Source organism: Lutjanus erythropterus, unplaced genomic scaffold (assembly GCF_056507025.1).
Source record: "Lutjanus erythropterus isolate fLutEry1 unplaced genomic scaffold, fLutEry1.hap2 Scaffold_156, whole genome shotgun sequence".
Taxonomy (NCBI): Eukaryota; Metazoa; Chordata; class Actinopteri; order Lutjaniformes; family Lutjanidae; genus Lutjanus; species Lutjanus erythropterus.
The window spans coordinates 145,757-158,496 of NW_028146633.1; positions in this window are offsets into that span (position 1 = coordinate 145,757).

Below are 12,740 nucleotides of genomic sequence, written 5' to 3' on the forward strand. Positions count from 1 at the left end.
TTTAACAACATAGTTGTGTTCTCCTCCATCACCTTCTGTGGGGAAAAGAGTTGCAGGCTTAAGGACATTGTATCTATTCACAGTGATATCAGGGATTTCAAATAGAACAGTGTTATAAAGGAGCAATCTTGCTGCTGAAAGATAAGATGTTTTCTGCTAAAGCAAAATCAATGAAACATGTGGAATGAGCAGAGTTAATTTACAGTCACCTTAGTCAGAGTCTTCCGAAGGACAAGTTTTAAGTCAACAAATGTTTATCCTGCATCAGCAGTCCATGTCACTTTACTATGTGCTTCTAGGCCTCATCCAGGTGCGATTGCACTCAGGGGGGCCTTGAGGACAGCATAATTGGGAATGAAGGGCCTGCAACAAGAACACAAAAGGCATAACTTGTTTCTTTATGATTGGGTTTGAAAATGTTTTAAAATGCTTTTGCTCTTTTTTGGGAGAACCATTTGCCCTCACATGTCATCACATGACCCAAAAATGTCACTTGTTGTTGGACAAACTGCAGTTTTGACAAGCTCGCTTTGTGACCTTTAAAACTTTGTTTTGAATTTCATACCTGATTTTTTGTTTTGTTTTGTGGGAATGATTATACCTGCCTTTAATCAAGTGATAAAGACTGGTGTAATACCATCAGCGTGGATATTATGGTTGACAGGGCTTTTAATTAGATTTTGGTGTGATCACAATTGGTTGCATCCCTCTGATTAGACCAATATCATGTTTGCCTTGGGCCCACAGAGTTTTAGGGATCTTCTGAAAGGCCGGCGTGTTTGTGACGTCACATGTTTTACACAAATAGGCAAATGTGTGTTGTGTGTCTGGTATCGGTTGAACAGATCTGAATGTGTGGACAACACAGGTAAATTTTTGTCGATAAACCTTCAAAACAGGATTATATTGAACATTAGGGTCAGATGTTGTTTCCATGATTCTGCACTGACACATTTTCTTGTTTGTTCCAAAACATTCAACTTAACGTTAGCTTTTCTCTCAGGCAACCTTCTCTGAACCATCACTTTTCAAACTCTGCATCCTTTCCTTTGTGTGTGTGCAGTGCAGTATAAGTCATGTGATTTCATGTAATCTGTCTCTGTGTTGTGTGTGAGTGTGTGTGCGTTGTCAGCGATAGCAGTAGTTACAGGAGTCACAGCTGATGTGCAGAGCTTCCATTCATACACATAAGGCAATGTGTCAGGGCTATATGTCACAAATATGTAATTGTCTGAGAGACCCAGTTCACTTGTTTGAGTAACAATAATCCCCTCTGGTGTGAAAATAAGACAAATACCCAAAATACACAGTATATCAACAAAAACAACATTTCAAATGCAAAAACAAATGTTTAAATTCGCCTGTGACATTATCAGTACATGATAATAGAGTTGTGTATTTCTCCAGATGTGTGTCACCTGATGCCCTTATAAATTTCCTGTATCTTCTGCTGACCTTTGGAGATGTTGGAAAAGTGTCGGATTAAATAACAGTGTGTTGAGTATGTTGTATCAGAATCAACAAGGAATGTTACATCTTTGCCATGTACAAGGGATGTGTGTGAGTTGGCATGTTTGCATCAGCTAAATATTTAGTGCACGCCTATTGTTTGTGTATTTGCTGTTTCCTCCTTCTCTTCTAATTGAGCTATCACATCATTTATCTGTGTGTGTGTGTGTGTGTGTGTGTGTGTGTGTGTGTGTGTGTGATCACCAGTCTGATGTGTAGGTTGTCTCTCATCGTGCGTCAGTGAGGTCAAAGTTAAAGATGCTGATTCCTCCCCTCCTGAGCTGCCGCCCCGAGTCAATCATCTTTTGAGTTGGATCAGTCTTTGGGTAGTTTTTGGCTCAATGTCCTCTTTTGCCACAATGGAAACAAACATCTGGATCAGCTGTACACAGACCTCCACAGAACGTCCTTGGAACATAGTCAATGCTGCCATGTTTAGATCTTTCTCTCTTTTTCTCTCTCTCTCTTTGAGGAGTCTTCAGCATGCACAGTGTGTCCTTTTATCAGGCTTAATTTGCCTGAGTCCCATGTTACATATGTCTGTTTCACCATTTGTGAAATGTCAAAACACAGTCAGTTCAGTGACAACCTTTACACCTCAATCTGATGGTGATGGGAGGTGGGTTTAATGTCTGTTTAATGTCCTCCATAGTCCATGGTCTGCAGATCAAGATGAGATGTCCACCAGCCTCTGCTTTCTCCATCACAGGGAGATTCAGGGCTTTGTGTACGTTTCCCCCTGTGTCGGATCTCACTGGTGATAGGGAGATGAATGATTTGAAGATTTTCTGAACTTCAGACCAGACGTGGTGTGCTAAAAAGGAAAAGAAAACCACACTACCCGGGTAGATGAACATTGGTTTTATTTTATTTAGTTTATTTTATCAGAGCTCTGATCTTTTGTTTCTATTTTAATTTCCTCCTCAACCTGAACTGGTTGAAAGGTAAAGGAAAAAAACTGAGTTTCCCAAACTTAAAGGACTGTATAAGGAAAAAGACAATTCAAACTGAGGTGACTAACAAACTGAACCCCAGCTCAAATTTATTGGGACTAAGGGAGGTTTTGGCGGTTCACTTAAGACTGAGACTGAGGCTAAGAGTGACCTGGAGCACTTTTGGAGAAAATGTAAAGGTTTTCATTGCCAGTGATTTATTATGAATGTACAATTTAATTTTCCAAAAATGTTTTTTGTATACTGCCGATTACAGGTCTTACAAAGAAAGAAAATTTGAATAAGCAAAGGTCAGACTTTAAATAGAATGGAATTGGACATGGACATTGCAATCTATACAATTTTAATCATACAGTTGGTCTAATCATTTTGGTTGGTTAATGGTTTAATAATTTGTGTATCAATTACTTTGTGGCTGATCAGGTTAATTATCAGCTAATTATTGTCAGTTTCTAACTGCAGTATGCAATAAATGGTTGTCCTTTGTGTGTGTTTACCTGTCACTCACTACTGAAAGTACACAACACAATAAAAACCTGATATTTTTATAATAGTGAAATATAAAATGAGCTTTTACGTTGTCTGATTGACTGCATTTATTTTGTGGTTTGATTAATGGTTTACAGTCTAATGATGTGTGTTTGTATTGATTACTTACAGTAGCTCATCTGGCTAATTATCAGCTAAAACTGTTTCTGTTTCCTTTCTTCATACAGTGTAATTATCACCTATTGTTTGTGCACTTTTGTGCCCTACAGTTTGTCCAGAAAGCCAAAATAAATGTGAATTCATCATAGGCCTTTTATGTGACTTACTTTTATAGTTATACTCCTATTACGCTATACCACATGGAAGCAGCTTACCTTAATAGTGATAATGCACTTGCCACTCTGTATTTTACACCCAGCAGCAAAGTCCTGTAACACAAGTATACACACTGAGTGTTAAAGTGAAAAACATGGTGACACAAAACACTGCATGCCAAAAACTTAATATAGGACAAGCAATTTTATAATTCCTCTGGAATAATAATAAAAAAAACATTCAAAAAACACAGACAAATAACCACTGGCAAAGGACAAACCCATCGTTACTTTGTGATCATCTCATGAAATCTTTGGATTGATACAACAAAGTACGTAGTAATTTCTGTGGTACTGGATCTTTTGTTTGTTCTGTTTTGTTATATGATTTTGTCTTTTATGTGATGCAGAACAGGAATTAGCTGTAAACCAGTTTCAAGTGAGTCAGAGCTGTTTAATTCTAATTGATCTTATTACGTTATTTTTAATCTTTTCCTGCAAAATAATAAATGAAATAAAAGTGAAAAATGTTGTGTGTTATTGTAAGTTTTAATGCTATACTATAAAACTATTTGTGCAGCATCATGCATAATGTACATAAGATAAGTACAACATTGACTTTGATGCATTATTAGTTTTTGTGCACCATCAGATTTGAACTTTTTCTCCCTTTCATACTGTTGGTGTCTGAAATTTCCCCATCGACTTCCATTATAACCATATTTTTTGATCGCACAGCCATTACAGTATAAAAAGATGCATTCTGGTCTGTAGGAAAGAGGTCAAATTAGTCATTTTTAATGTTGACCACCTCATGACACCATTTAACCACTATAGGCCTATGAATGAAATGCTGGTCATAAAGCAAGTATGAAAAAAATTCTAAATGCTTCAGTAATAATAGTTTTCATTTTCCCTGAAAAAACAAAACTCAGAAAACCAAATGCATATTGAGGGTGCATGGTTGGTTTTCTGTTTCATTTTGTTGGTGTCGGTGACACCGTTTATAAAATTGGCATTTAAAATATTAAAATTCTAAAAATATTTAAATATTTAGTAGTTTTGACCAGAACTGAGGTTAATTAACATATTTATGCAAAAAAAGTTGAAAAAATATTTATCTGATATATTTTTACAGCAGTTTTTGTTAGTGGCTGTTTTCAGCCACCAACAGTAATTCCAACGGTACTGAAACGATTTTTCACAATTTGTAGGTCTTTTCTCATCGGCAACCTCCTCTCTCCACATTAAAGAGGCATGGATTAAGGACACTGGTGTAGAGATTTCAAACAAGTTATGGGCAAAAGGGCTGGGCAGGATTAAAGCATGTTCTATCAATGTTAGACTTCAACTTATTCAGTTTAAAGTCATTCATTCTGTCTCTTCTACTTGTGATAAGCATAAGTCAGGTGATGGTACTCTCGGCCATCTTTTCTGGTCTTGTCCAAAACTCACATCTTTCTGGTATGACTATATAGTAGACAAGATGAGGTTTTGCTCTTGAGGAGAGGAATACTATATTAGGAAGTGTTGAGTATAGAGAAAAAGATCCTTTTTTTATTAATCTAATATTACCACCGTGTAAATTCCATATTCATCAATCTAAACTTACAAAACTGTCTTGTTTTTATTTCTGCCAGCAAAAAATAAAAACTGCTCTCTTTACCCATTTTTCTTTTTTGGTTTAAACCACAAAAAAACAAAAAACAAAAAAAAAACACTCACTTAAAGGCATACTCCCTCTTGTGGCATGGATTGGCAACAACTCAGGGTTTCATGTGTGCAATGTCTGAGTATACCTATGAATTACTGGTAGAAAATTAATTATTGATTTTTCAGGGAGTAAAGCAATAAGTTTTTGAGTTAATGGGATATTACAACCTTAAAATATTAATTCTGTATTTGCTTTTGACTAAAATCCAATGAATACTATGTCCTACTGGCTTTATTTTTTTAATATACAGTTACTTTCACGTTTTGCATAAATGATTTGCAGCAGGATTTCTCATCTTTCTTATAAAACCCAAACTTATTCTACGCTTGAGTCTTATGAAAGTTTGGTGATGCGATGCGGTACAATGTCAATTCTGTCACTGTTTTCAGCACCGTCTGTTATGAGCAAATGAAGAGGAGACACAGGAGAGGGAGGAGGGAGCGCTTGTTTTTGTGAGTGAAAAAGCACAGAGCCACGAGTCTGACCCACAGAGACGTCATGTCACTGTGAGAACAGGTAACACAGAGCATCACTGTTCCTCCACACTAATCAAAACCACACCACTCTTCAAATGAAACAGAGCAGCAGATCATCTTACTGCAAAATACTGATATTTTAAACAGTTCTAAAGTTTCTCATTCATCTCATTTACACATGAGACTCATAATAAGATATAAACATCACTGTAAAGTCTCCCTCTCTGTCTCTACTGTTACTATATTTAGTAAAACTATCAGGATTTTTTGGCAACTAACAGCACTCTACAAACATAGCATTAATTGAATCAAAATGTAAAGACTGACACTTTGCATTGTCTTGTATTGCGTCGTATCGTATCATATCGTATCGTATCGTATCGTATCAGAATTGAATCGTATCGAACCGAATCGTTGGCCGCTTAAAGATTTATAAAATATATTGTATTGTTGAACATGGATCGAGACACGTATCGAATCGTCTCAGTCAGTGAGATACACACCCCTAGGCCTGATGCTATCAGCTAGTGTTTGTGAATCATACTCCTTACAGCAGTGGTTCCCAGGCTTCTTTGGCTTGTGATCAAATATAGGCTGTATCTGGTTAAAACATATATTATAATGCTCTCTCTTAACCCACCATATTTAATTGGGTGGCTGAGGTTGTGTTTTTAACATTATAAAGATTAATTTAATTTAAATTTAGCAATTATTTATTTAAGTATCTGTCAAACCCATTTTGAGGTCCTGACCCAAGTTTGGGAACCACTGCTGTAAGGAGTACATACCAAATTCTGAAACTGAAAAGAAAAGATCTGAAACTGAAACAGAAAGATCCGAAAGTCAAAAAAAGATTTGAAACTATAAAAAATAAGATTTGAATTTGAAAAGATAAAATTTGTAACTGAAAGAAATAGGATCTCAAATATCTAAATATATGAAAGTGAAAAATGAAAATAATTTATTCAAAATAATTACCAGAGTGAATCATAATTATATTTATTTTGAATACACTGATGTATTTTTCAAAATTCAAGATCAAAACAGTTTCAAATTTTATTTTTCAAGTTCAAAACATTTGGCCCCAATATAGCTCCATAGGTTTAAAGCTAAAACCCAAAAAGGGCACACTTTGAAGCATATACTCCCTCCTTTAGTATTGAAGGGCAACACTCTTCTCTTCATAAGCTCAATTCTCCTGGCTCTTATTTTGATAGAGCTAATTTAACTTCCAGGTCAGGTGTCTGCCTTTCAATGGTTTTCAAGCCAACAACTGAGAAATAAGATAACACCAGTATAATTTACAATAATTATTTGGATTTCTCTCGTTTTTATTTCTGCCAGTAAAAATAGAAAATTAGCTCCCTTTACCAATTTTTCTTTGTTGGCTTAAAAGCACTAACTTGAGGGTATACTCCCTCTTGTGGCAGAAATAGGCAACAATTTGGGGTTTCATCTGTACATTGTGTGAGTATACCTATGAATTACTGGTTAAAAATTACAGATTTATTTTTCAAGGAGGAAACTGGTGTCCAATGACTGTTCAGTTATCTCTGTGCAAGCAGCTACAATCTAAGAGGCTACAGTTGACATTTAGGCTAAAAACATGGTGTAAATGGCGTCTTTTTGGGTCAAATTTTAATGTCGCGACTTACGGACACTTGGATTACACCACATGAGCAGTATGAGACATTTTGTGGGGGGTTTTGTATGTATTCTTTTAACATTTTAAAATTGGTCACTGTTCACTTCAATTGTACTGGATTTGGCTGCAACACTGTTTTCCACAGAAATCCCGGGAATGTTTTGTGAACTGGAGATCTTCACTCAGTGAATTTTCATTTTTGGGGGAACTACTGCTTTAGGACATTACAACCTTCAAATATTAATTTTGTATTTGCCTTTAACCAATATCCAATGAATATTTATTATATTTATATATATATATATATATATATATATATATATATATATATATATATATATATATATATACATATATATATACATACATATATATACATACACATACATATACATACATATACATATACATATATATATATATATATATATATATATATATATATATACATATATATATATATATATATATATATACATATATATATACATATATATATATATATATATATATATATATATATTATTTTCATAAAGTTACTTTAACTTCTGTGTCAAGTCTTCCTGTCAGTCATATCACAATGTAAAACAATACATGTATGTTTTAGCAAACAGGACATTGCAACCTTCAAACATTAATTCTGTGTTTGCCTTCAACTACAATGAAATTACATTAAATAAACAATATATCAATATATACAATATATATATGGCTTGTGTCAGTTAGGCAATGAGGGAAAGCATCACTAAAGGCACAAATATTATAAGTTAAAGGCAAGATATTAGTTAAAAGCAAATACAGAAATAGTATTTGAAGGTTGTGTTGTCCCATTTACTCAGGCAAGGCAAGGCAATTTTATTTATATAGCACCATTCATACACAAGGCAATTCAAGGTGCTTTACAGAACTTGAAAATGCATTAAAATAGAAACAATAAAAGAACATTAAAATTGCATTTGAGATAATTAAAAACAAAAGCTGAAAGCAGGACAATAAATAGTTTAAAACATTACAGAAATGCATATAAAGAAAGAAGCAAACATAAAACAAAAGCGGCAGTAGACAAATATAAAAACAATAGCTACAGATTATCCTAAAAATATGTAACGTATCCACTTCACTGGTAGGCTGCAGTAAACAGAAAATGTTTTAAGACCTGATTTAAATAAGCCGACAGTTTCAGCTGACCACAGGTGTTCTGGAAGTTTGTTCCACAGGTGGGGAACATAGAAACTAAAGGCTGCTTCACCTTGTTTGGTTCTAATCCTGGGAACACTGAGTAAACCTGTTCCAGATGATCTGAAGGGTCTTGGTGCTTCATAACGTATAAGCAAATCAGAGATATATTTAGGCCAGAGACCATTTAGTGCTTTGTAGACAAGTAACAAAATTTTAAAATCTATCCTTTGACACACGGGAAGCCAGTGCAGTGATTTAAGCACTGGTGTAATGTGCTCCACTCTCTTGGTGTTGGTGAGGATTCTGGCAGCAGCGTTCTGGACGAGCTGCAGTTGTCTGATTGATTTTTTACTCAGACCTGTGAAGACACCGTTACAATAGTCCAGCCTGCTGAAAATGAAAGCATGAACAAGTTTTTCTGTATCTTCCCCTGACAGAAGTCCTTTAATTCTTGCTATGTTTTTAAGGTGGTAGTAGGCTGATTTAGTAATTGTCTTTATGTGACTGTTGAAATTTAGGTCTGAGTCCAGAATGACACCAAGATTTCTGGCTTGATCTTTAGGTTTTAGTGTCATGGATTCAAGGTGAGCACTGACTTTTGATCTTTGTTCTTTAGGGCCAAAAAAAACTATCTCCGGGACTTATTGTTTTATGTTCAGATGTAACAGAGATAAACAGTAGAGAGCTAAACAGTCACTGGGCATCAGTTTCCTCTCTGAAAAATAAATGTGTAATTTTTAGCCAGCAATTCATAGGTATACTCACACATTGTACAGATGAAACCCTGAGTTATTGCCTGTTTTTGCCACAAGAGGGAGTATACCCTCAAGTTAGTGCTTTGAACCAGAAAACAAAAATGGGTAAAGAGAGCTATTTAGCTATATATAGCTTTTTTTGCCAGCAGACATAAAAAAAGGGATCAGTTTTGGTGTAATTTTATTTCTTACTTGTTGACTTGAAAACAGCAGAAAGGCAGACAGTTGACCCGGAAGTTAAATAAGCTCTATCAAAATAAGAGCCAGGAGAATCAAACTCAGGCATAACATATATGAAGACATGAGTGTAGCCCCTTGATACCATAGTAGGGAATATATCCTATAAATAATAAGCCAAAATGTGAAATTGCTCATCTTTAAATCCAAAATAATTTTATAGATTACATCCTACTTAAGCAATCTATGAACTTTGATAAATATAAAGGCAAAGGGCTGAGCTTCTTCAGTTTTCAGGACACATTATAAGAGACAAAATATAATTTTTTGAACTATGAAGGTAAACACAGAGTTAATGTTTGGAGATTACAAACACATGTATTAAAGATATTTACATCATATCGAAACAAAATACTCGCTTATGCTGGTTTATACTGGTTCATGCGTGTTGGACTAGTAGTAAGAATTTTCATATAAATTATTTCAGACTCATCTATTCTTTAATTAGAATGTAATCTTTCAAGTATTTAAGATGTAAAAATGACCTGTTTTCAATTTTGATTTAAAATACAGAAAGGGCACACTTAAGGGTATATTTCATAAACGTGTCATAAATGGACAACAACTCTGTGCTTAATTTATGTGCTATGAGTTATATTTTCCTGGCTCAGACAAATAGACAGTATATAGAATGTTGCATATACATAAATTCTTCCTGCTCACACAAATTAAACAGGATTTTGAGCGGTGCTCCCTACAAAATCTTTCTGTAGCTGCCAGAATCAATGCAGTTTGCCCGCACTTTTTATAGTTATTCCAATGTATTCCGATATTTTTTCCTCTTTAATTTTTCCATAAAGTGGACAGTCTTATTCTCGGTTTTGTTTGGAATAAGAAGTCTCCAAGGTTACGTCGACAAAAGCTCTGGGCGGAATGGTGTTACCAAACTTCCTGTACTATTATTGGGCAACAAACGTAAGAAATTTGAACTATTAGGTCAAATATGGGGATACTTAGGTCCCTCCGTCATGGTTGATTTTGGAGTCAAATTCTGTTCACCCGGTATCATTAAAAGCCTTCCTGCACTCACCCTTGTATTCTTCTATTTATTGTTATACTAATATGATAGTGTCCTCAAGTATTAAAATATGGATTCAATTTAGACATCATTTTGGCCAGCAAACACTTTCTACTGGGGCTCCACTAGAAATGTACATATATATATATATATATATATGTATATATATATATATATATATATATATATATATATATATATATATATATATATATATATGTATATATATATATATATATATATATATATATATATATATATATATATATATATATATATGTATATATATATATATATATAGAGAGAGAGCCTCTAAAGAGCCTCTGCCTCTTCTTCTTCTTCTTCCCTCAACCTCTGATTATACCATTTGTAGTTTTACATGAAATATTGTTGTCATGTATGAATGCAAGATACAAGAGAGGATTGCTGCAGAAACATGCCAATTTAAGTTTGTCCCACAACCATTACTTAGCACTTGAATGAATAAGATAACCCAACTCAAAGAACATTACATGTCCTGTTCAAGAAAATGGCACTAACACTGAAATGTTCTGTAGTGATGGTGTAAATAGTCTCATGCTTGCACTGCTGTTTTTCTTTCCATTTTGACAGTTCCACTTGTTTCAAAGTTTAAAACTAGGGCTGCAACTAACGGTTATTTCCAATGTTGATTAATGCTGATTATATCTTCTCAATTAATCAAGTAGTTGTTTTGTCTATGAAATGCCAGAAAGTGGTTTTTGTTTAGTGTCTCCCAATTGCACAATTATGCTTTCAAATGTTTTATTTGTCCACATCCCAAAAATATTTAGTAAACTGTAATAAAGGGTTAAAGAAACCACAACAACAACTCACACATCTGAGAAAGTGCATCAGAGAATTTTGACTTTTTTTTTTCTTAAAAATTACTCAAAGCAATTAACAGATTATCAAAATAATTGGCAGTTTGTTGGCAATATCAAGATTCTCTTGGACTGAACTAATATATTATCTTTCCTCATCTTGTTGTGATGGCCCACAAGCAGATGTAGACATAAAATATTTTTATATTGTGGCGGACTAATTGGACCATGATGCTGTATTCGCTGTGTAAAGAGTTATTTCATCACAACTTACAATTTAATTTAGGAGACATTTTTATCTAATGTCTAATGTTAATATCTAATGTCTACTTAAGGATTAACAGAAGTGTCCATGAACGGCCCAGGGGATATACTGTAAATCTACAGAATTTTCCATTTTAGGGTTGAAAGAAATGTCCACAAACCTAACAGAATATGTACTGATAATTTTTTTGTCAGGACATCATTAATTACTCTACAGATTGTTTTCTTACAGTGTAGCTGAGTTAACTAGACAGTCACTGTGCTCCAGTTTCTTCTCTAAAAAATACATTTTTACCTAGTAAATACATAAATAACCTGAGGCACAGCACATCTTAAAACAGAAGTTGTTGTCCCGTTATGCCACAAGAGGGAGTATATGTTTAATGAGCTCAAGGAATTACATACATCACACACCTTATGCTGTGGTGCTATAAAAGAAAGGCTGGGCAGAAATGTATAAAAACACTGCAAACTCTGGCCTTTTTTCAGAATACCGACTATGTAAAGGAAAAAAAAAAGAATTCTTTATTCAAGGGTCAGACAGATACAGCTACCATTTCCTGCCACCTACAAAGTTTTAGAGGAATGGATTTTTTTTTTAATTCGTATAGATATTCTGGGGCAGTGGTTCTCAAACAGGGGTCTGTGGCACAAATGGATTGGTGAAAAGTTTTTAGACTCATTAATTTAAAAAAAATATGTAAATAAATATCTAGCCTATAGTTTTATTCATAATTCAACAAATAATATATGTTTAATCTTAGCAGTGCATTTAGCTATAATGAAATGAGACAGAATAAGCAATGCCTGAACATATCAGAAAATAGAGATAACACAATTAAAGTGACAATAAAGTCATTTCTGGTTTTGGTTTAACTTGACACTGACATGGACCAAAAAAGCAAGTGGATTTTTCATTGTTATTATTTTTTGTTCGTTTGTTTGTTTGTTTGTTTGATATATCAATATAAAATGATATATTGTATATTTGTTTATCCTAATTATCAAAGTTAAATACAGTTTGGGAGGGATGATACATAGACCCCTCTTCAAGATCAAGATCCGGTCGCTCACCTGGTAGAACACATGCCTTATTTGCAAAGGCGGACTCCTTGCTGCCGAGGGTTTCATTCCTGCCCTTGGACATGTGCTGCATGTCATCTGTTCTCTCTCTGCCACCTTTCCTATCACATTCTTCAGTCTGCCCTGTTATTAAAGCCAAAAAAATCAAGCTGTAATGTTATTCAATACATAACACATGATTTTTAATGTCTGTAATGTGGAAACTAGCTTCTAAGCCCTGAGTGGAAAATGAAGTGCTTTATACCAGCTTATCTCACTGTTA